This window comes from Cyprinodon variegatus, unplaced genomic scaffold, assembly GCF_000732505.1.
Source record: "Cyprinodon variegatus isolate N-32 unplaced genomic scaffold, C_variegatus-1.0 Scaffold149, whole genome shotgun sequence".
Taxonomy (NCBI): domain Eukaryota; kingdom Metazoa; phylum Chordata; class Actinopteri; order Cyprinodontiformes; family Cyprinodontidae; genus Cyprinodon; species Cyprinodon variegatus.
This window is the reverse complement of record NW_015150602.1, coordinates 1018915-1043520: the sequence shown is the minus strand read 5'-3', so window position 1 is coordinate 1043520 and position 24606 is coordinate 1018915. Positions and strand designations below refer to the sequence as shown.

At 38.2% G+C, this 24606-nt stretch overlaps 1 protein-coding gene across 4 annotated transcripts in view; it reads left to right on the top strand.

Annotated features, from left to right (window-relative positions):
• znf516 (zinc finger protein 516) overlaps window positions 1–24606 on the top strand; it is a 64214-nt gene that overhangs the window by 5577 nt on the left and 34031 nt on the right. For 2 of the 4 annotated variants that reach the window (XM_015377226.1, XM_015377223.1), the window contains exon 1: window positions 18320–18425. The exons of the other annotated variants lie outside the window; for them this stretch is intronic. The gene's annotated coding sequence lies outside the window, so the exon portion shown is untranslated. Of the gene's footprint in view, window positions 1–18319; window positions 18426–24606 lie in introns of those variants that run through there. 4 annotated transcript variants of the gene reach the window in all.

The window sequence follows — 24606 nt, the reverse complement described above, 5'->3', positions numbered from 1 at the left end:
TAAAATTAGCAGCAACATCAGAGATGTGCAAAATGACAGCAGCATGTTATTTAAGGGAGTAAGGTAGAGACTGTAAAATCAGCATGAATGTAACAACTTATTTGTTACATATAACAGTTAAAGTTTGTTTGTTTTTTAGGATAAATTTGCTTAAAAAAAATGCTTTCTAGATTTGTTTTGTTTTTTTAGCGAATGGAAACTCTGTGAGCCACTTGTTGAGCGTTGTAAAATGGAACGAAACAGGAACGTGACCTATCTCTATAGTGGCTTTTTTTTCAGGCTTTGTAATCCTGATTTGATTCATGCTCTTGCTTCTGCACAGCATAAGATCAATCAGTTGATAACTTCACATGATTACAGTGAAACAAACATACTTTCTTCTACCATTGTTTGCCTTTGTTATACGCAGAAGAACCGCTGGATGCATTTGATTGTTTTCAATGGGAATATGTGCGTTTTGCTTGCAGTTTGTGGGCTTGTTTCTCCATGTAGGTTTTATGATTAAACCGTCCTACTCTGACTCCTAATTTTTCCAAGGATTTAAAAACTCATTTGCCTTCCAATCTTTTGTTTCCCCGTGTATGTGGGTGTAAAATGAGTTTTTCCATTTTTTTCCCCCTCTTGTCCAGAATGTGGAAGTGTTTTCTTGGTGTGGTGAGAAACAATGAGGACAAGGCAGGGCTTTGTGGTGGCAGAAATGCATTTTTAACCCATGTGAATGAATGGTGCCTCACATTCCACAGCACCAGGCCCTCGACTGAATGGCAGCACTAACACGGCTGTTTTCATTACTCATTACTGCCCTGTGCCTTTTCACCACGGACTTAGTCATGTACCTTTACCTACTAATACAGGGATTTAGTGGTTTTGTTTTTGCTTTTTCTCTACTTGTGCTTTTATTGTGCGAGAGCTGTTATGGCAGCAGCATTTTGTATTACTCATAACTACTTATTCAAGTTATGATTAATGAAAAGTTCAAATTACAGAGTGTAATGTGGAAAGCTTGTTATTAGTAGTGAACTTGAAGCCAATAATCACCTCATATGTCCAACCATAACATTTAGATTTGTTTTGTGTTTTTGGAATAAAAACTTAAGTTTTTATGTCTGGAAACTCAGAGCAATTCTATGGTGAGCAGTAATGTCCATCTGTCAGTTTGCATTCAGTCTCAATGGAGTCTTTTTCCTCTGTCAAGATAATGTGGATTTGTCGCCAGTGACCTCACCATCACAGTGGCCTAGGTGCTAAAGGTCTCCCCTGGAGGTCAGCTCTTAAGGCTGCAACACGCTGCTTCCGCCTGACTCTGCAAGCTCTGATTGGACTTTTTTTTTAATCACACAGGCTGTGTAGAGCCTCCCACCATGCACCGCCATGCATTCATGGCAGAGCCTGTCCCAGAAATTCCTCCAGCATAAACAAGCAGGGTAGTGAATGTTGAGCCGTTGTTGCTGCTCTAACAAACTCAAAGGAAATCACTGTTTCACTTTATCTGTTGTGTGTACTTCTCAGCTCATACCATTGGTAAAGTAAACTGATTATTGTAATGTTTTATTAATTGTGTATGCCTATTTCTGTCCCCCTTGCTGTATACTTACTGTATAAATCACCTTGCAGTTCAGAGATTCCACTATGTATTCTCCATACAGTGGGTGTATGTTTCTCTTCCCGTCTTATTCATCACATTTCCTTCAAATTGCTGCGTAGGTCCAACCGAAATAGACAAATTAGACTAACTCTACTACCATTTTGTATACACAGAGTGTGTACAAATAAACATATATAATAAACATTACTTACTTATTTACTAAACAAAGCAAAATGTCGATGCCTGCAGCTTTTCAACAGTGAATGAGCAGCTTACAACAGTGAAATGAACATTACCCTTTATAAAGTGCAGCAGTTATCAGAATGTAAACAGTGTAGGAGGAAAGGAAAAAACAATTTAAAGTCATGGTGCAAAAGGCATTGATATGGAAAGGTTCAGTGCAATGCAACATAAATAAATATGGTGCAAAATGCAGCAGAACCTTGAGTTGTTTTCTGTTTAAAGGGATTATGAAAAAAAGAAAAAACACGTTGGTAGTTCAAATATGATGTTTACAAGTGTGATGTAGAGACTTGATTAGAGTTTTAACAGTTCAATAGTCTGATGGCGGCGGGGAAAAAGCTGTTGCAAAACCTGCTGGATCTGCCGCTGATGTTTTTAAGCTTCTTCCCAAAGGGCAGCAGGGAGAACAGTCCACGGTGGTGCTCGTTGGTCCGACCTATACATGCGCGGTTACAGAGAGCCGTGTTTCTGACCAGCTTCTAAAGTTACAGTCACATGTAATTGCTACAACTTCATACAGTCCAATTTTTCATTGTGTGTTTTAAGGCTGCTCCGACATGGCAGGTATAAGCCTCAGTCGTCATCCTATTGAAGTAGCAACAGCTGCTTCTGTGGAGAAATTTGTGTTGATGCATAGTAGGACCCTGGTCAGTGATGTTAAACCAAATGAAATGGGATATAATCATTAGATTGTGGATGCTTCGAAGACTACCCGATACAAATCAGATCTACTAATACAGATGGAATGGTGACAATTCAGACTTTTGGAGTTGAAGCAGTTGTAATTTGGTTGTGCAGACTGCCATGGAAATGTTAGATATGGGTCATATGCAGGCAAAGAAAGCAGATTTGTGATCGTAGCCTCAATCATCAGCAGCTAATGGCTTAGTAGGCTCAGCTGCAGGCCAAGGAGTCCCTGCTTCGCAAGAAGACAAACATAGCACTCCATACATCATTGAAGATCATCTTATCTTGGATGATAACTAGGGGAAAAAACTAATTGAATCTAAAAGTAAACATATATTTCCTGATGTAAGAGACAGTGCTGTGACCATCAGTCTATCATTATGAATTTTATGCCTCACTCTCATTAAGCAATATGGAACGATAGAAAAAAGGAGCAAGCATGACATAGACATAGACCTCAGCTTAGACATAGATATAGAACTTAGCATGACATAGACCTCATCTAGTTCTATTGATAGTTGGTGGAAACTAACTGAAATCCATATTTTTCTATATCTTGTAGAATTTTTGAGCAAAAAAAAGCAAAAAAAAAAACAAAACAAAACAAAAAAACATTTAACAATATTTTCACTTTATACCACAAACTATTTTCAAATTCTGCCCATATGATCCAGTTTTGGGCCAGATGGTTTTAAAGAAATTATTGATTATGACCCCTCATTAAACTTAAAGGACAGTCATGGAAAAAAAAAAAAAAGTTAGACCCCCTCCTTCTTCTCTTCAATTTCTAGGACATTTGAAACTCAATCACAATCAAAAGTACATTTGTATAAACAAAAATTATGATGGCAATAAAAATAAGTTTAATTTAAGAGCTCATATCTACCCATTTTCCATAGATTTATTTTAAAAGAAAATGCAAATATTTTGCATTTAAGATAAAAATCTTTTTCATCTGTCAATATGCTCTATATTGAACTCCTCAAGTAGAAAAGTTAAAGTTTCTATAGGTTTAAATTCGCAAAAAGTCTAGTTTAAGGAACCTTTTGCTATTAATTGATTAATCGATTTGCAAAATAATTGTTAGTTGCAGCCCTAAATATAACCACAAACACAATATTGATAGAAATCATGAAACATGCAAGCGTTTGTACTTATTTACACAATTATTTGAAAACTACAGTGGTCTAATATTGTTTTCCCATGACTGTGTTATAATTAATCAGCATTACATTAGCGCTTACAGAGCACTAAGAGCAAATTGTTTTTTTTATGTTGTTTTCGCAGTTTAACATTTACACTTTAGATATTTTTTTGTTTATATATATATATATACTATACATATAATTTATATATATAAATACTGATTTTTTGGTAATATATGAAGTTAACCATAAGTGCACGGCTAACTCTCTGCCCTAAGCTGAATTCCTTAAGGCAGACAAATAAACATACTTCTACTTTAAGGCAGGAACAGGACTTTCTCAAGGTGGGTATGAACTGGGGCATGGCCAGTATGGAGGGCGCCTAAAACCCTCTGATATGGGAAAAACTATAAAAGCAAAAGGTGACGAAGAGGCAGAGTGATAAATATCTCCAATGAACATTATCATGGAACAAATACTCTGTGGTTTGTATTCCACACTTTTCTAAATTCCTGATTCCAAAGCTGTTTTTATTCATTGTAGACATCAGATTTTAATCTGCTTTGATTATTACACCTTTAAACCTTAACTGATGTTAGAATAGTTAAGACATCAAATCCTTTGCTACCAGGTACAGTCAAAGTTGCTTCTTTGACTTTCGTTTTTCTCTTATTATTTCTACTTGAGATCGTATCAGTCCTTTCTGCATAAAAGCAAAACACGTATCTGCGTTCAGGAGCTTAAATAACTTTGTGTGGCATATTGAGGTTGGATTAGGAGCAGAGGCAGGAAATGGCAAGTGCAAGAACCTATTTTAACAGCTGTTTCCTTTTCTGTGTATGAAACGAACCATGAGAAACAGATAAGAAAAAAAAGAGTAAAGAAGTGTCTTTTCTCTTCTCTGACGGTCCAGACATTTCTGTCGTTTTCATCCGGAGTCTCATGTCTATTCTGGCATCGGTTGATGGCATTGATTCCCCCTGATGCATGGTGGGGGTTTTCGCTCTGAAAGGGCAATCTCTCTGGGTAAGCCTTGAAACACCACGCTCCTGGATTAAATTATAAATGAGCCCAGCATGGGAAGCTTATTGCTTACTAACCTTGGATAATGAGAGGGAATTTAGATTCAAGTGGACAATATTTCTGTAGAGTTTTTAGACTTCATGTATTTAGTTGAAAAGTTTGGGTAACAGGTGGGTGCTTAATCCCTGTATTTGGGTCACACCTGCACCCTCTGCATCCATATGGATCAATGAAGCTGAAGCTGTCCAGGCCAGAGACGTGAAGCCTGACAACAGTCTAAATTAGTGCTAAGAATATGATGGAGTAATCAGAGGATTAAGATAGGAGCTGGGGTCAATGGGGTAGAGTTGGTGGGGGGTTTGGGAGATCTGCAGTTTCAGAGATTTAGGTAAAACTCTGTTTTAGCCGTCACCTACTGTGGAGGAAAGGTTTGGCTCTTGCAGAGTTGTTGCTCTTCTTTTTCTGTATGGGAATTGATATCAGGAAGTTATTACTTCCAATGTTTACTGTTATGACAAAGACAGATTTTTTTTTTTTTTTGGTTTGGTGGAAAACCCCCTCTGAAATTTAAGAAACTATCCAGAGAAACAAAAATGACACTGTGTGCATACCGTCCACCAACAGTTGATCCTATTTTAATATTTTGGTTTGTTTCAAGGTTAGTGATAAAGCAAAGGACGTAGTCTGACATTAGTCACAGAGATAGGAAAAAAATAGAAGGGTTTTGGAAACAGCACACTTTCCTAAGTGATAAATTAATATGCCCTTGAAAATTTGCTATCTAAATGACTGGAAATTAGATTCAGTTAAACTTATAGATAACTGGAGTCAAATACTTAGATTTAAGATTTTTACGCATTATTTTCTTTAACTAAATATTAGGTCAAAATTTGTCTCAAAATACTTATGCAGTATTTTCTTGCAGTATTCTTTTGCTAATATCTATTAGAGGATTGAGCCTCTATCACACAAAAAAATACACATTGAACAGACATAAACCAGTTAACAAAATATTATAATTATAACGATATTTTAAGAATAAAAAGATTTCAAAAAGTTACAGTTCTAACTTTAAATTGAATAAACTTTCTGTTTTTGAATCCTTTAAAGTCATAGGGAAACGACTGTCCCAACTGTTGCATTTCCGAATTCTACTAAGTGGTGCCGAATTTACACGAGTGAATAAAGTGAATGTGATTGGTCGTTTATCAAGGGGGCGGGATTGTTGTGGCGGAAGTTTCGCAAGCAAGTTTGGTTGTGGCCAGTTTGTTGGAAGCCTCTTGCTTACCAGTTAGTAACTTTGTGCTAGTAGGTTCCCAATGAGAAATTACATTGGGCCCAAGTAACGACACTGTCAAGGAACGCTATGGACAGAGGAAACATGCAAGAGGAGGAGAGTTTTATGTCGGAGGTCGTGGATGAATGTCCTCTGTCATACATTTTTTATTTAGAGGAGGAAAGTGGGGATGAAGATGTTGTGGAAGAGGACGCCAGGGCGGCAGAAGCTTGGTTTGGTGTAGAAGGCTTACAGCCATACATGTTTGAGCCCTTGCCTCGCAACGCTGCCAGTTCTGTTAGCTTTACGCCTGCTGAAGACACAGATGTCCATCCCCATGAACACTGGTATGGAACTCAATGGTAAACCTAATGAGTCTTATTTCTTATTTCACCCGTTGCGTATATTAGCTGCGACATATTAATCAAGGTGCTATGACCGAAAATTTTTTATAGACGATGACCATTGATATATGATTGGCCGAATGTAGGTGTACAAGCTGACGTATAACTAACTGGCCTGCATAAAATAACGGAAAAAAGGAACACAGATTACAATACAGGATTTTTTTTTAAATAGAAATGTTCTAAATTCTGATAAATAGTACATTATATACATGTTTAAGCCAGAATGATTTGACTTTTAAATATGACTTCCTTATGACTTTAAATGAGAGCTCCCAGTGATCGTCGGAATGACCAGAGCTGCGCTGAGTAAAGAGTACAACCACCTTTCTTTTTGACGGATGCTATGCACTGCTAGCCAGCTGGCTGCAAGATGTTTTAAATCACGTCTCTCATGCTTTTGCAATACAAGATCATGTTGGGGGGAAAAAAAAAAAACACAAAAAAACCCCACAGACAGACAGCTTGGAAACAAAAATAGCACTTCCCACTGATAAAAATATGCAAGTTCTGTCTCTCCAGCACAACCTGGCATATGGATTAAATTTTGCTTTGCTTACAAATTTGATCAATTCAACACAGTTTTTTTTTCTCCAGGTCAAACATGTTTATTTTCTAGATGCAATTTCTCCTGCCTCTTATGTTGCTTTTCCACTGATTTTCCACTTTATTGACGAGCCAATGAATGTGAAAGCTGAAAGAAATAGACTCATTAGCAGTGGTATCAGGTTTGGAGTTTGACATAGTGATCGTGGTTAATAGATTTCAGGCTGTTTCTATGAACCCTTGCTTGGCATTGTTGCTGTGATTGCTGCAGGATTAAAGAGGAGAAATAAGCTTAGCTGGGAGAAATAGCCCTAGAGAAACACGTGGCTGCGATCAGAGATTGAGGGAGGGAGAGAGAGGGGAAGGGGAGAGCTGCCACCAGAAGGAACTGCACTTCTTGTCCAGCCCAGATGTCACCGTGGTGGACTACCATTATCGATCCGCTGCTTTGCACACATTTGGTCGGCACACATCGAACACTCCTGCCTCAATTATCTGGCAGTAAAAGAGAAAATGAAAATAATATGCTGTCAGTTGGGTTAAATAAACACTGTTTACGCCTTTTTTATCTTTGGAAATCATGTTACATACATTCCTCCTTCAAACAGGATAGACGCACTGCTTCTCTGTGTATGATAATGGGCCCAATGAACCAGTTTGGCAATGTCTCTTAGATAAGCTTTAACATACTTTGACATATCCCAAAACAAAATATGATGACCTTTTATTGCATAATCATGCGAAAAACACAGCTTTTCTTATCGTCGCACTCCTTCTTCCTCTCCTATCGAGATGAGATGGCCTTGTTGATGGCCTTGTTTAGGTGCAGCAGGCCAAGATTACACACAAACTTTAGCATGTAGGTGTCCATGTGTGCTCAGAAAGCTCAGCAGGGAGGGGACACAGCACCCAAACTTAATCCAAACTCACAGCAGCCCAGAGGGCATTAAGGGTGAGTGGGGGTTGGGTGATCTCTTTCCTAAGCAGAGTGGCTCCTTTTTAGCATTCTGTTCCAGTTTATTAACACCCACTAAAGGCCCCCTTGTTTTTGGAAGATCAGAGAAAAGAAAATGAATCAGTTAAATCCTTTAATATAAAAAATTGTATGACACATAACTGTAGTGCAACTAGAGTGGATATTAATAAAAAAAAAAAGGAAAACAAGGTGAAATCAGAAAGAGGAAGTCCAGAACTACACGTTGAAAGACATTTCTGATCTAATCTTTAGTTTCACTTTGATGCAAATATCTTCCTGACAAATAAGTTTTCCCTTAAAAGGACACATTAAACTACAAGGACACAGTTAAGCCCAGTCTCCTGTAAAAACCTATTGATTTTACTCCATTTTCCTATAAAAAACCCCAAAGTTTAAAAACACAAAGGTCTCTTATTCCGTTTTACCTCATGCATCCCTCCTGCTGCAAATGCACATTATTTTCAAGAATCCCGTTCATTAATGCTTACTCAAAGATCTTTATTGTGTTTTTTTTTTAATCAGAGAAAGCAAGGGTTAGATGCAGTTAGTTCTGACTGAAGGCCACTGATGTTGCATGTCTGACTAACTTAGGGAAACAAGCTGGAAATGTCTCCAGGCTACTGCAGCTAATCATTCAGGAACTGATCGTTAGCCGCTGATGTCAGCCTAACCTTGCCAATGTGTGTTTTAGTGAGTTGTGTTTATGGATGGGGGAGACGGGGATACATATAGATTGAAATATGGGCTTCATAATATCCAAAAGAGAAGGCAGATCATTATAAAAGGTAAACTCCTGTTTTTCTTTTCCTCTTCACTGAAGGATAAACAATAGTGTTTTTGAACCGGTTTATGATGTCTGGCATTTGTGAAGCTTTCATCTGCAGATGTCCATTTTTGCCCAATCCAAATTCCCTTCATGAACTTTGTTTACACCACTGGGGACGCACTTTTCTTATCTGGACCTCCTATAGGATTGGTTCATTGATTATTTTTTATTAAAAGCAAAGATGGGGTCAGTCTGTGTGTGAGAGAGATATAAAACAAGTTCTACCATGATAAAACTAAGATTAGAAAGCATAATCACAATTTAGGCTGTTTTTAGCCTTATATATTAGGAATTAGCATCATAAGCATTGCAAGCTGTGGCCATCAGAAGGTTTTCATGAGAAAGTAGACCCCTACCATAGATTCCTACCCGGCTGCCACATTCCAAGCCTTTGCAAGTGTTATGACAGACACATTGCTAAAGTTTTCTCCAGATCTGCTTTGTTCTGTATGAATTCATGTCATAGGAACATTTTCACATACCTTCCCCAGACAGCTCCCTTATTTGACACCCAACTTCCTCAGGTTTGAAATAAGAAAAAAAAAAAAATGAAATAAAGGAGGAGTGACCAAAGCATAGAGATCTATTGTGATGGTCTGAATGAACCCCATGTTACAGCTTCCTGCAACTTGTATACTTCTTCTGACTTTTTTTTATACATCCCACTGATGTCAAAAATACTGTAACGCTGTCATCTTCTAGTTTGCCAGGTAGAGCTTAGAGAGGATGTTTCTCTGGGGGGAAAAAAAGCAACAAAAACATATGTTTGACTTCACAACAGCCTATTTTTGGACCACTTGAGTTGCATACTATAAAAAGATTGTTTCATGCAAAACTACATGATCATGCTGGTGTTAAGATGTAAACTTACACTGATGTGTCAGAATGGCCTTTGTCTAGAAGGATAAATTAATATTTTTAGAAACTTTTTGTGATGCTTTTTTTTTCTGTCTTTGTTAAAAAGCTTTTTTGTTTGAATATGAAATAAAATTAACAAAAGAATCAAGTGACCATTTTTTACTACATGTAAAAAGACCCAAATATTCCAGGTTTTACCCTCTTTACCTCTAGTTGAGGGAATTAACCAGACTTGGGGGAAGTAGCAACAGGAGGCACTCTTGTGAGGTCAAGCAGGCTACAGGGTCACTGAGTACAGAGGTGAGGAGGAGCAGGATGGTCGCCCAGGGGCTACCGAGTTCACCAAAAATAAACATGTGGATCTGAGAGTCAGTTCAACAGCAAGCAGGAGAAACACAGGGATGCAGGAGCAGGTTACAGTCAGTCTCCATGGTGTATTCCTGGGGATACCTCACATGTAAACACTAGAAGTGTCTTTTTTTCACATTCTATCCAGGGATCCCTACAAGCCTTTATAGTGATTTATACATGCGGTAGTTGTGGTAACAACAGATTGATGTAATTGTTTTCAGTCTCAACCTTAAGGTCTTCATATGGCACAATCTGCAAAAACGATTCTGCACACCGCTTGTGTAAAATCATGGCTAAACTTTCCCTCTTAAAGCCGGGCATACACCGTATGATTTTTTGTTCTTTTTGGGTCGACTTTCCAGTTGTGCAAGAATTTTTCGATCGGGCCGACTTTCAGCCTGATTGTGCGCGGTTTAGTGTACAGGGGGTAACGAGGGGCAATCTGCCACTCACGACAACCTCCCGATTAGGAATCATGAGGTTGGGAGAAAATTAAACATGTCTTGAACAAATCGCTCAGTGGGCATGCGCAAACAAGGATTCTTGTTCTTCTTCCTCTCTGATGAAAACACAGAAACATGGAGGGGGTGCGAGTTAAATTGAGTTCTTTCTGTTAAATTGACAGTCCGTAGTAGCCACGTTTGCTCAGCCATGTCTTTGTCCCAATACGTTTTTCAGCACAAAATGCACAAATTGCCAAGGCAGCGCATTTCACTCTAGTTGGCTTGATATATCTCTTCTACTGGCTTCCGGATAGATGAGTCTGAGTAGCGCCATCTCACTGCGGAGCTGAGTCTGACGTGGTTTTTAGACGTACAGTGTGAGCAGGTAGATCGCATCAGAGCGTTGGGCCGCACATGCATTGTGAGCTGGGAACTCACACCTTTAGGCCAAGGTGTCAACTAAACCACACATGATTCTTTCTTCCTGGTTTGACAAAAGAAGAAGCTGGTGCAGCCGGACTTAGCTTTTCTCCATTTGTGTTGCATGTTGTCTAGTTTAACCCAGTGCATTTAGTCTGGTATAAGTAGAAACAGTTCATTTAGTTTGTTTAATCTGGCTCTATGTCCCTATAATGTTTTTTCTTTAGCTGCAGCCAGCTACTCTTCTCAGTTCTCACCTGTTCTTCAGTCCATCTATTGCTCAATGGTCTCGTAGTAAACTATAATAAAAGGAAAATACCAAAACAAACTCTAAACACAGCCAGGCTGCTCCAATATCCATCTCGACTCACATTAGCAGCACTTTTCTGCAAAGAACCACCACAAGCTAATCCCCTCCAACCAGCGGTTTTCCTGTTTCCAGTTCCTCTTTCCTCCCCTGAATCTAGATTTGGATTCTAGAGTGGAGAAAGGTGAGAGCTGCGATCTATACCTCTTACACCTGCAGCCCTCGGGAGACACAAGCAGCTTATAACATATGTTAAATTAATCTTCTGTCATGATGTTTTTTAAGAGATCTGACCCACATACAGAAAACCACTCAGAGAAACCAGTGTAAACGTTTAACAGGTTTATTGAGGAGCACAGTTGGGTTGGATTCAGGGGAACTCAGAGAGCTAGTGAACCGGAACTGGAAGTGAGAAGGGAAGTTCACAGAGGTTAGTTCAGGGTCCGTGGGAACTTTGAACGACGTCTTGCAAAAACAGAGATAAGCGGGACTTACGTTTGCGGAGAAAGGTTTCTTCCCAGAATCCAGTTGGTGTGGGTTTTTCCAGAGATTGAGGGGCTTGTTGGAGGGTGGGCAGGTTTTGGTTTGGTTGGTTCCTGAGGAGCAATGGAGCGGACTGCCACTTAGATTTCCAGGAGAACCTGAACGAGACGTATGGAGATTAATCCCCTGCTCAGTGTGAAACTCAAACAATCCTTCCAGAGGGAGAAGGCCAAACATCCAGTATGCAGGATGACTTCCTGCCGAAAGGCAAAAGACAAAAACAACGTTAGACTCAGTGAAACAAAAGACTCAGTTAGACTCAGCTAAACTCAGCTTGGCTAGAGTACCCAAAACTGGCAAACACTCTGGCGTCAAAGTAGTGGCAGTCCACTGCTTAAGAAGTCTTCAGTAATGAGCCAACCAGCCGCAGGTGTGTGGGAGGACCACCGAGAACAGGGTGCCACCTGGTGGTGGAGGGAGAAAACACAAAAACACAACCCCCACAGACTGGATTCCTAACATCTTCCAGCTTGCCTGGAAATGTTTTAGTTTTATTTATGAATTCATTATGGTTCGAGCATCACCCAGTTTTTAAGCTATATAAGTCCCTTTAAAATAAATGGTTGGGGGTGTATTTTATTACAATCTGCCTAAACAGATTTGAATTCTTAGTGTGTTTGGGACATTGATGTAACCTTTAGTTTTTTTTAAAGCCACCGTGAAAACAAAGTGATTTGATAAATAATTAAACAAACAGATAAAAATTTAATTTTTTTGAATATTGCAGTAAGAAACCTCTGAAAATAGTTTGTTACATATCCTGGATCAGTGCTTTGGTCTTATCTGGTCTTTCTTTTTTTAACCCGCTGCCACCTGAGTTTCCTCGTAGCACAGAAGTCTGACTTGGTTTGATATTTTCTGGGTGTGGTTTAGCATTTGTGGCATTCTCCTCTTCAGCTGGCTGCAAACTCTGAAGCTGATGACCAGCTGCAAGATAGACGTAGAGTCCATATGGTTGCAGCAAGTGTTGCGATAATCTGTCAGCACAGAACTTCTCTCTTCTTGTTTGTTGTTTTCCTCCAGTATAGTTTTAGATAGTGAATTCATCCGTCTTTAACTCTGAATTCTGCTTTAAGTTTGATTCATTTTCTGGTTTTGATAGATTTGTTTTACACAATATACAGATGTTTGAAGAAAGGGCATTCAGTCTGCTTGACTTACATTTAACTCACACTTTCCTCTGGATACACTGCAAGGAGGTTCGGACAGATGAGAACTAAACATTCCTTGATATCCTGATCTCACCTGGAACATAAACATCTCACACAAGGTGGGGGATAGTTCAACAGAGACTATATTTCCTAAGGAAGTGAAAACGTGTCCGGATTTCTTCCAGCTGTTAACAAACCTCTACAAGTCAGCAATAGGGAGTCTCAAGGTGTATTGCTGTGGTTCTCGAGCTGCTGTGAGGATAACAGGAAGAACCTGCAGCAGATGATTAGGGCAGTGCAATAGCATCACTGGATCACAGCTGCCATCTCTGACGGACCTTTAAATCTTCAGATTGCAATAGAAAGCCAGCTTCACTGCAACAAACTCCAGCTATTATTTTCTCTCCACTTACAAATGAGAAATTGTTTAGGACTTTAAAACCAAATTCATAAAAATAGCTGGTATTCCAGAGCAGTCATATCAATCTCCTCTGTCACATGAAGGCGCCTTAAGGACAGAATATGATAAATATCCAGACTGATGCTAACCATTGTTTCTAGTGTTTAGTAGTGTTGCACCCACACCGATACCAGTATCAGGCCCCCGATCCAGCACTAAAATGGTGGTATCCGTATCAGCGAGTACCAACAAATAGGGCACTGATACCATTTTGAAAGCCAGAAGTTTATTCAACTATTGTCACCCATTCCTGGTAGGCAATAAAAAGTTCTACTGGTTTCACTTTGTATTAGTATTTTTCCTGCTTCACAAAGGTAGGCAGCAGCTTGACAAAGCCATGATGGCAATTATTTTACAGCCAAGTAGTAAGCAGTTCTTCATATATACACACACACAACAATTCCTAACAGATGGTATCAGTATCAGGCGATACTGCACAGCCAGGTATTGGTATCAGGGCCAAAAAATTGCATCTCTATTACAATAGAGAATAGAATAGAAAATCCCTTTATTTTCACACATTGGGGAAATTGTGATGTTAAAAATTAAATAGAGTATTGTACTGTACAGTGTTTTTACAATAGCTAACACCTGTGGAGTTTTTAACAGTAATGGATATGTGAAAAATAGCAGCAACATTCTATTCTAGTCTATTCTTAAAACAAAAAACAACAACAACAAACAAATAGTTTATTATCTATAATTATTCCAAAAGAGTGAAGAAAGTCCCTTTAAAAAATACTTTATTTAGTGGCAGTCACCCAGTTGGAAGGGGGTTAAAGTCAACCCGTCACCATTATAACCCTGACTCCGTAAGCCCGGTAGACGGCTTGGTTTATGCAATCATAAACCTGCACTTCAACTTTTGTGTGTAATGATTAAAGATGGTCTGTGCAATGAGCTAGCTGAGGGAGTTAAAGGTAAAAACACAGAGAAACAGGGTATAATAAGGTGCATTTGGCACAAGTTATTTCTTGCAACATATTAGACAAGGTGCTCAAATATGCACTGAGACAGAACAGATCTCTTAATCCCAAAGTGATGCTTAGAAATAGAACAAATCTATTTTTCTATGGTTGTCTTTTGATTTTATATAAATTTGCTCTCCAAACCTCCTTTGTTCTACATTACTGACCTAAATTTTATGGCTAATATGTTTGACTATCATCTTTAGCTGGATTAGTGATTCAGGAACGACTGGAAGCAACTTTAAGAGGGGGTTGTGTTTATGGGTTTATGATGGAACGGCTCCATGGCGTCATTAGCGGAGAGGCTGCTTCTACCTGTGGATTATACTTCCTGCAGTCACTCTTCTAAACACAATACGTCTCTGTTGACAAACCAATACTGCTATAAAGTCATGGTTGCAGATGTCGAGCGAACAGGAAGTGCACTCTTCCAGCACATAAACAAACATTATAAATTTTAACTTACCAAACATCAAATCTGTGGTTTATCTTAATGCTTTGCATTCAGTTTCCTGCTTTTATCATCATCAGATTATATGCCCAGTAACATATGTACGACTACCATCATAATGACACCCTCTGTGTTTTATTCTCACATGGTATTGATGAAAATCTGTTGTGACCGCCTGTGATCATCTAATCCCTGGCTGTGCAACTCTATTTAAAGAAGATAGCCGCTAATCCTATCAGATTATACTTGACCAACTCAACAGAATCGCCCAATTAATAGTAAGACAAAACTCCAAAAGCCCAGCTTACTAAAACAAAAAAAAAAGAAAAATCACATTGAGAGATGTAAACCAGTTCTGGATGCCAAATATAATGATTATTCACACACAGAGAAGAAGCCAGGATCAGTAGTTGGCACTAGAATAAGGAATTTTGCACTTTGTCAGTATTGTTTGCCCATTGTACATATGCAGATGGGACTCTCTGTAAAAGCACATTGGTTTTCGGCCACTAACTTTGAATCCGAGATCCACTGGGGAAGCTTGGATTTAGGTACCTGGGCTGCCGGCTCTGCAGGCACCGTTGTCCCAAATAGATCTTTGTGATATCCTCATTCCTGTTAGGATTTGTGAAAACGGTTTCTGCCAGCAGTGAGCAGCAGGATCAGCCTGTGCCAATTTTATACTTTTTCCTCTTTTTTTTTTTTTTTAAAGAGCCATTTCTCATCGTTCTTTTATCCGTCATGAAAAAAAAAGTCCAACTCAGAATATGCAGAACCATCAAAATGCATTTTTACAAAAAAAAAAAAAAAAAAAAAATATTGTGGTTAAACCACCATATGTGGCTGTTTCTGTTAAGGTTTAACTACCAGGTCAAAAAAAAAAAAAAAAAAAAACAATTTCAGGATGGAGCGTTAGCTACCTAGTCTGCTGTAACTTTCCACCATCGACCTGCTGTGACAAATCAATGTCTTGCTCATACTCTACAGTTTGAAAACACTGCAGCTAATAATTACAACCAGTTATGCAGTCAACACTTCATCTGATTTCCTTTAGCAGTGCAGTTTTCATGCATAGTATTTATTTTATTACAATCATCTCCCTGTCTTTAAATTCCATTCGATTTGCTTATCGTAGAGTCATACAAATTCATGCAAGTGAGCCAGCACTTGTCTTTCACTTCATGTGTATATTTTTGTCTTTGGAACTGACTCATCCCCATTCTATAAACCCAAGCTCCAGTCTTTGCTTGGCACTCCATGTTGTTTAAAACAGCGTAAAGTCAGAGTGCTGAGGGAACAGCTGCGAGTAATTCCCAATCTTCTGTTGCTGATTTCTGGTCTAATAGACCTGTTGGTTTCTAGCTGCGGCTGATGAGGGTAACTCCCGCTGGAGCTGACCGACTCCTCCAGGGGAAAGCTCCGCAGGCATGGCTGCTTGATGCAACATTTGCCTTCCCTGTTGCCCTCTACCTTCTGCTCTGAATGTACAGCTCAACTTTAAGTGAAGTGGAGAGTCAAGCTGTTGCAACTACTTGATCTAAGTGTAGCGGCTTGTTTTCAGAATGCCGAACGCTCTTGATATCGAAGGACAGGAGTTAATTACTGCTAAACAGATAACCCTACTTCCTTTGAAATCAAAAAATAATACATTTTTAAAAGCTGTCCCTAGGGCGTTGCCGTGTCATACCGCTCATTCTCACACTGCTCAGGTTTTTTTGGGCATGATCCAGTTTCCTCATACAGTGGAAAAAGATGTCAGGTACTGAAGCAATTATAGATGCTAAAATTGCTCTCAGGTTTAAGTACTGTTCTTTATTGCTTGCTTGTCTTTCATGTCTGTATGGTGTCCCTTTGATGGAATGATGATCCGCCACTAGTGTACCGATTTGTTGACTACTATAGATTGGTAGTGGCGCCCCTATCATGACAATGAAATGGCTAAAGGAGGTGTTGAAACTTAGTAGATGGATGGAATGACACAAGACATGTGTCTCTTAGCCTTGAACTGACACCATTCATGGGTGGTAAATGCTGTATGTTTAAAAGAATACATAAATGGCATACATTATATGGTTTCTTTAAAAGTCACTGGGACCGTGTTGTTTTTTTTTTTTATCTCTGTTTTGACCCTGTGATGAGCTCACAGGCTGTCCACCATGTCCCCCATCCTTGCCCTCATGAAGCATATACAAAATCGACATCACCCTGAAAGTAATGAAGTAGCTCGGATGGTTGGATTCATCATGTAAAAGGAAATGCTACCCTGAAATGATACAGTTCTGTTTTTCAGCTTTCTACTCTGCTATTAAGGACGTTTAAATGTCAGCCGATGAAGTAGATTTATTAAAATTTTCATATTATTGCAAATTAAAATTAAATTAAATTTCTCTATGAATAAGTTCAATCGGATTGTTATTAGCTCTATAAACCAGACGATAAGTGATGGCAGTTTTTGTTTCATGACCCCCCAGGTTTAATCTGTGTATAAAGGAACTGTCTTGATGTAGAAGGCATAATGAATGATGTATGAAATCTCACAGCAGAACTGTTCTTGTTTTTTTTGGTCCCCAACATGTTCCACTATGAAACCCCACATTACTAGCCAGGCAGGTATATTTTTATAGTTATTTTTTCAACTTTTTTTAACCATTAAGTTTGCTCTCAAATTGCCACTTTTTTGTTTTAAGATAATAAAACGGAAAAATTGACCTCTGATGGAAAAAAAACAAAACAAAACAAAAAAAACCTAATTGGCAATCCAGTTGTCTGCTACCTTCTAGCAGGCTACCAAGGTGCTTCCAGATGTTGATCCATTTAATGTTCTCCTGTAAAAACACGGCTACTAATGCACATCAGGCCGTGTTGTAAAGCTTGACTGTTAGCAGGCCAGTTGAGGAATGCTCCTTGTTTAGTAACAGTATGCTGTAATCTGATTTTCTTAAGCCTGTCTGCAGGAGGTGGGAAAAAAACCTAAAGAAGGAGACCTGCAGAATTAGTTTTCATCAGTTTAAAAATTATCCTTAATATGCATGCAACTGATTTTAACATAACATATTCAGGTTCTCCTCATGAGTCTCTTTTCTTTTTACTTTTGGTGATTTATGTGTTTATTGTACCTTAAAAAACTTGTCCCATAACACCTGCTTCAATCAGAAGTCATCAGAGAGCATGCATTTTAGCTTTTCAAACTAAAACATTCATTTAAGATGAACCATTAGACATCAACCATCGTGCTAAGCTATCTGTGTTAAAGATCTGCATTTGGTCTTTACACATTTGGTCTTTATAGCTTCACTTAAAAAAAGTATAATAGTTGAAGGCATTTCTGTATCAATAAATTGCTTCAGTAGGTCTGTTCTTGTTAATTGCGGGTCTTTCATTAAAATCAACTAGTGGCTAGGATCTGACAAGTTCTAGCTTAATTAGTCCTAAATTGATAGCTTTACACCCACAGTTCTCTCCTTTCTGATCAGCATCTTACTTTGGTGATAATCCTCTATGCTGTTATTGAATGAGTAAGACTGAAAATCACCTAATTTAAGTAAACATAAGGTGTACAACATATTTAAACATGTCTGCAGTTAATTTATGCTGCGAGAGAGCGAGAGAGAGCAAGACTTTAAGCTCATAAACTAAGCAGACTCCTCTGTTTTTATCCTTTTCAGCTTTCAACACCTCTTCCTGTCATGGAATTCACTAGATTTGGAAAATGTCCAAAGCCTTACATTTTTTAGGGAATACATACGGAGAACACCCGTTCTGGTAAGTTGTGAAAAAACAAAAGAAAAAGCTAATCATGCCTTAATCAAGACCTTAATTATTTTTGACTCGATTTTAAAACAATGGTTTTAGCCTGTTTTGCAGTAACTGGTAAGGTAAGGCAATTAGAGTTTGGCAAAAAAAAAAAAAAGTACCAATAGGTTTCTCCTTACAGTTTTTTTTTTATTTAATAACATTAAAAACCTTTAGTTACTACTAATAATCTGGGGGAAAAAAGCTGTATTGACACACCAGTCCTCCTGTTAGATAGCAGTGATCTATTGTCCAAACAACTCAGATGTCAAAGTCCTCCTGCATGAGTCTGTTCTGTGGTGTTTGTCCCACGACCTACATTTTCCTCTATTTCTTGCCTCCATCTGCAACATCTCTCTTTCTTTCTCCCTCCCAGTCAGCTCCTATTATCCCCATCCATTTCCTGCCGACTTTACATCACTATTTACCACTTATCTTCGCCTTACTGCCCTGCCTCTCATTATTTGCGCTGCCTTTTCTATAGTCCTTGACATGCATCTGTTCTCTTCTCCTTCTTATGCTTCCTCGTTTGGCTCCGCATATTGGTCTAAGGTTGTTCTTTTTTCACCGCTTGGGTTAACAAGCTGTCATGATTTCATCAATGTGAATAAGTTGGCCTGATAAAACGTGACCCAGATGGGATCTCCGTATCTTTATACAGCCATCCATCACATCAGAAAGCCACATAAGCTCCTGATCAAGGTTGAAGAAAATGTGTCATGCAGCTCCAGCGCTTCCCTGAAAACTGAGCGTACTAACAATGCTTGTTATTCTTATAAACAGCGGCTGTTTTTTTTTATGTTTCTTACTTTGTTGTTATTGGCTCTAAACTCCTGGACAGATGTGCAGCTTGCACACAGACTTTTGAATATCTTTAGGGACTTATAATGGTCAGTTTCAATTTAGTTTTACCCTTAGCAAACTTTTGTATATCACATTTCCGCTTGTTCGGCTCTTATATTCCCACAATATTTCTTCTGTGGGGACTGAAAATATGCTTCATGACATCAAAATGTCTTTTCTGGCAGACACGCATATCAGATGTTTGAGGTTTATGTCCAAAAAACTGCAGCTCTCTCTTGCCAAGATATATGCAGTAAATTTCCCACTGAAACGTTCATACCTCCGTTATCAGCTTATAGGAACAGATAATAGGATTTTTGTTGTCAGATTTGACTTTTAAGCATCAGACATCTAGCTTTCACCTTTGACCTTTAGGAGTCATCAGGAAAGACCAGTTTCTGAGGTAATTTCCTAAAATAGCTGATACTGAGATACAGTTATCACATCTACTCTTTTGCCAAACAGAGAAGTGACACTTTCAATTCTATATTTGTCCTAATGAGGGCTGCATTGTCCCCTACTTTTTGCTTTTGCTTTCATTAAATACTTCAAAATATTCTCATACTGTAAATAACCATGTTTAATTCTCGTAACTTGAAAGAATCATGTTTCTTCAAAAAGAGTTGTGTTATATAAAAAGTTACTATGACTTATTTTTGTCGGTATCGTTATTAAGTTTAAAATAAGTCTCTTGTCAGAAGCACTACTCAACGTATTTTGGTAGGAAATGGGATATTTGCAGTGCAGAGAGACGTTTAATAGCATCTGTGACAGTAGATTATTTTAACACTATTAATTTCCTGTCATTTAGTCATAGTTTGTCATATTGTTGATCATAAAACCCCCATTCAGTCATTACAGACGCCTTTAAGTCCAGTTTCTCTTTGTTAAAGGGAAGTATTTCTTTCCACTTTTATGCATGCATGGCTTGGATGGATTGATGAAACGTTGACACAATGCTAGCGACTGTCCGCTGTTGCTACAGGCTCATCTAAGAGGAATAACTTCTGCAAATAAATGGCTTGATCCAGTCTTCTGGGTTTGCTTAAATAGAAAATGTTTTAACCAGTTAAAATTATAAACAGAACTTGAACACATTCTTGGTCATCCAGGATCAAATGGAATATGTAACAGTATACTATATACTAGACTTCAAATAAAGATTATGTATGTATGTAATAAAGAGGCAAAACATTTTACTTTAAATTGGAGGTTGGCTACCATAAGAAGTTGTTAAAAACTAACCTTAGTTTTAACTACAGTTGAGTTACTGTATATCTATTTGGGTAGATTGGATTTCTCTCAACTTTGTCTCATTTAGATATAATCACAGATAAGATGAGGTAATTAATGTGAAAAGTAATCAAAATTACACTTTCAAATGTTTAAAACTATTAACTTTTTTTTGGGGGGATATCCATTAAAATCTTTTGATCTATAACAACACACCCAGAATATTCCAGGTGTCTGCTCTCTTCTTTTTAATAACTCCTAAATAATATCCAAATCTGTCACATTCATTCAGAAAAGTTGAAGTGTAGTAGGATAAGACTCAAACACTCCTCTCAATGTCCACTTAACAACACAAATTGCATTCAGCGCCCAATTTTCCAAGCCTTCCAGACGGTACAGACTTCACCTCTGGATGCATACAGTCAGATGAGGAAAGTTTTTCTGCTTTTTGATGAATCTCTTTCCATAAAATGAGTAAATGAAGGTACTATATCTAAGCCCTCCTCATCAAAGCAATGGCAGAATGACTGGTAATGGTGATATGCAAAGATTTTACTTGGTTTCATCAGTGCGACAAAGTGGGCTTTGCAGCAGTACTGGAATGGAAGATGTGAATATATGGTCCATATATTAAAGTCATAGGGAAGTCATATTTAAATGGCAAATCATTCTGGCTTAAACACGTATATAAATGTAACGATATTGTCCCAAAAGTTAGAAAATTTCTATAAAAAAAAAATCCTGACTTAAAATCTGTTTTTTTCCCCGTTATTTTATGCATGCCAGTTAGTTATACGTCAGCTTGTATGCCTAAAGTCGGCCAATCATACATTAACGTTTATCTGTCAATCAATTTCTGTTGGTCATAGCATCTTGATACATATATCGCAGCAAATATACGTAACGGTTGAAATAAGAAATAAGAATCATTTCCTTTCCCATTGAGTTCCGTCCCAGTGTTCACGGGGATGGACGTCTGTGTCTTCGGCAGGTGTAGAGCTAACAGAACTGGCAGTGTTGAGAGGCAAGGGCTCAAAGATGTACGGCTGTAAGCCTTCTACACCAAACCAAGCTTCTGCCGCGCTGGCGTCCTCTTCCACAACATCTTCATCCCCGCTTTCCTCCTCTAAATAAAAAATATATGACGGAAGAGACTCATCCATGACCTCCGACACAAAACTCGCCTCCTCTTGCATGTTTCCGCTGTCCATAGCGTTCCTTGACAGTGTCGTTTCTAAGTCACCAATTTAGTGCTAGTTGGTCACAATGGAATTTCCCATTGTGACCAACTAGCACTAAGTTACTTACTGGTTAGCAAGATGCTCCCAACAAACCGGTCACAACCGAACTTGCTTGCGAACCTTCCACCACAACAATCCTGCCCCGCCCCCTTGATAATCAACCAATCACCTTCACTTTATTCACTCGTGCAAAGTCGTGCACCTCTCTGGAGAATTCGGAACTGCAATGGGTGGAACAGCCGCTTTCCTACGATTTTATTAAGGAAAACAAAAAAGGCTGTTAGTCGCACTCATGCAATGCCCATTGGTTTCATCCAATGTTACACTAAGCTGTTAACTGGCAGTTTTGTTGCAATAACATTTTTATCTTTGTGTGTTTTCTCTTACAAATAAATAACCTACAATTTAGGAACATTTTTGACAAGGAGAAGGCTTCTTTTTTCTCCCTGGAACTTATATTTACTCAGAGCAATCACAAAAAAAAGAAGAAAAAAAACTGCCTGAGTATAGAATTGAGCCATTACATCAGCAGATGCTGAGCAGTAACACCTTCTCTTCAGCTTATTCAGCCAAGGTCTCTCACAGATGCTGACAGCAGGAGCGATGCTTACATCATGGACTTTAAAACTTTGATTTTCTACCCTAAAACTATAACCAATGTTTTATTTTCCCTCTAACTACAGCTCCATAGGCTATTAAATTATCACAAACTCCATAAAAACTCCAACAAAAGGATGTTTTTGATGTGACCTCCACTTTCCCTTGCTTTTCAAATCGCTTCAAAGTCAGAAGATGGTTGCAACCATGAGAGATGTTTTCTGAAGGAGGAGACAGGCGGGAGCATCTGTTGATTCATCATCTGTGGAAGATCCATAGGGCTCAGATGATGGTGTGAATCCCTAAAAAAAACTAAAGAATGTTTATGTTCTCTCCCAGAGTCGACTGTTAAATAAGACATACTCCTGTAAGGCTAATAGTAAGAATTGACTCTAGTAATAGTAATCCTGAATTTAAATAATTAAAAATAACCAACTAGACATGCTTTGGACTTTGCATCCTCAGCTTTTTATCCAAATAATCCTGGTAAATAAAAAAATGTTGTACATGTACCTACCGGGCCCTTTTTCTGGGGCAAATTTCTACCCTGAGTAATTTATTTTCTACACCCTAAATGCCGTAGAAATACAGAAGTGTAATAGTGTTACAAGAAAACGATCCTGATCTGAAAAAAATGCTTCCTGTTTTAGAAATGTGCCTATAGGCGTTTGGATGTGATTAAAGACTGAAACATTGGTTTAAGATACTTTCATGAGAAAATATTAATCTTTTGTTTTTGCTCTTAATTTAAAATTTTTTTTATGTAGGGATGTCTATTGAAATCGAGAGAAATTAAAAGTGCATTTTTTTTTTGTTTAGATGTTTTTTTTTGTTTTGTTTTGAAATGAAAAAGATCTTTGCATCATTTTTTTTCCCTTTAAACTAAAGCCATGTCAAACCACAACCCCTTTGAACTGATGTGTTTACCAGGATTAATGTCTACGAGTACCAACAGCTATGTATGTGTTTTGCCTTCTTCTGTATTTCTTTAGAAGAAAAAAAAAATCACTATGTGTATGTGTACAGCAAAACTGTGTGTGAACATCACTCAACAACTCTTGGTTCAAGCCCACACACTCGTTTCTGTTGTAGAGTCACCAGGAGATTTTACTGGAAACACTTCCATCCTGCCTGGCTATGTTCTTCTTGTGTGTGTGTGCATAGTGTGCGCAGGCGGAAAGAAAGACTCAGAAGCAGATCTGTTCTCTTATCTGATCTTGATAGCTCTTATAGTGTGTGTTTTTTAAGGTAAAGGCAAGTTTGAAAACCAGACACACGGCATGGCATCCCAGTGAATAGGCCGAGAAAAAATGTTTTCCCTCCCAGCTTTTATTGTCCTTGCAGTGATAGAAAGCCAGGGCGAATCAATGCAGCCCTTCAGCCTGTTTGTCAATGCATGTACTGATGGTATGTTCAGTTTAGCAGAAACTATTTTGGCTTTCTCAAGAAAACGGCTCATGCGTCATGTGTCAGCATTCTTTGAGAGAAGCGTTTGAGAAATTGTGAAAATATCTTGTTTTTTTCTTTGCCATCAAATGGATGGGATGATGTCTCAATAGAAATGTAAAAAAGGCCAACAATACTAAAAACGCCACATTAGTTCTGATCAGGGTAAAGACTGTTGTGTTTAGAGCTGAAGGCAGTAAATGGATGTATTCTTATACTCCTACATCTAAAATGTAGAGTGACCCCCCCTAAAACTGGCTAATGGTTGGTGTTGCTTGAGTAGCCAATGCATAAAGACCAACTAAAGACTTCTGATTGTTGGAATAAGTATTATTTGTTTATATTTCAGTTGAATCCTAATGTGCTAATGATTACTTTGTAAATCTACTGATAAAAATAAAATGCAATGAAGGAACCAACAAACTGATCAAGGCGTTTAAAATGAGCAGTTGTTTCCTCATGCTAAACATACTTTTTAATCACTGGCTCAAATGCTTCAGTAGATGCATTTCCATTTACCATAAATAGCTAAATTTAGGACTGAAACAATTAAACGGATTAATCATGATAAATTGATTATTGAACTACATAACTCGTAAACTACATAAGTAATTGATTATTTCAATAACTGGTGTGTAAAGACTCTAAAACATGTCTTTACCTGGCAGAGCAACTTACTTAGAGCGGTAATTATACCAAAATTGTACTTTTTTTAAATTTTGCATTTAAGATATAAATCTTTTTCGTCTGTCAATATGCTCTATCCAGAACTGTTTTAGTTTAATCTTGCT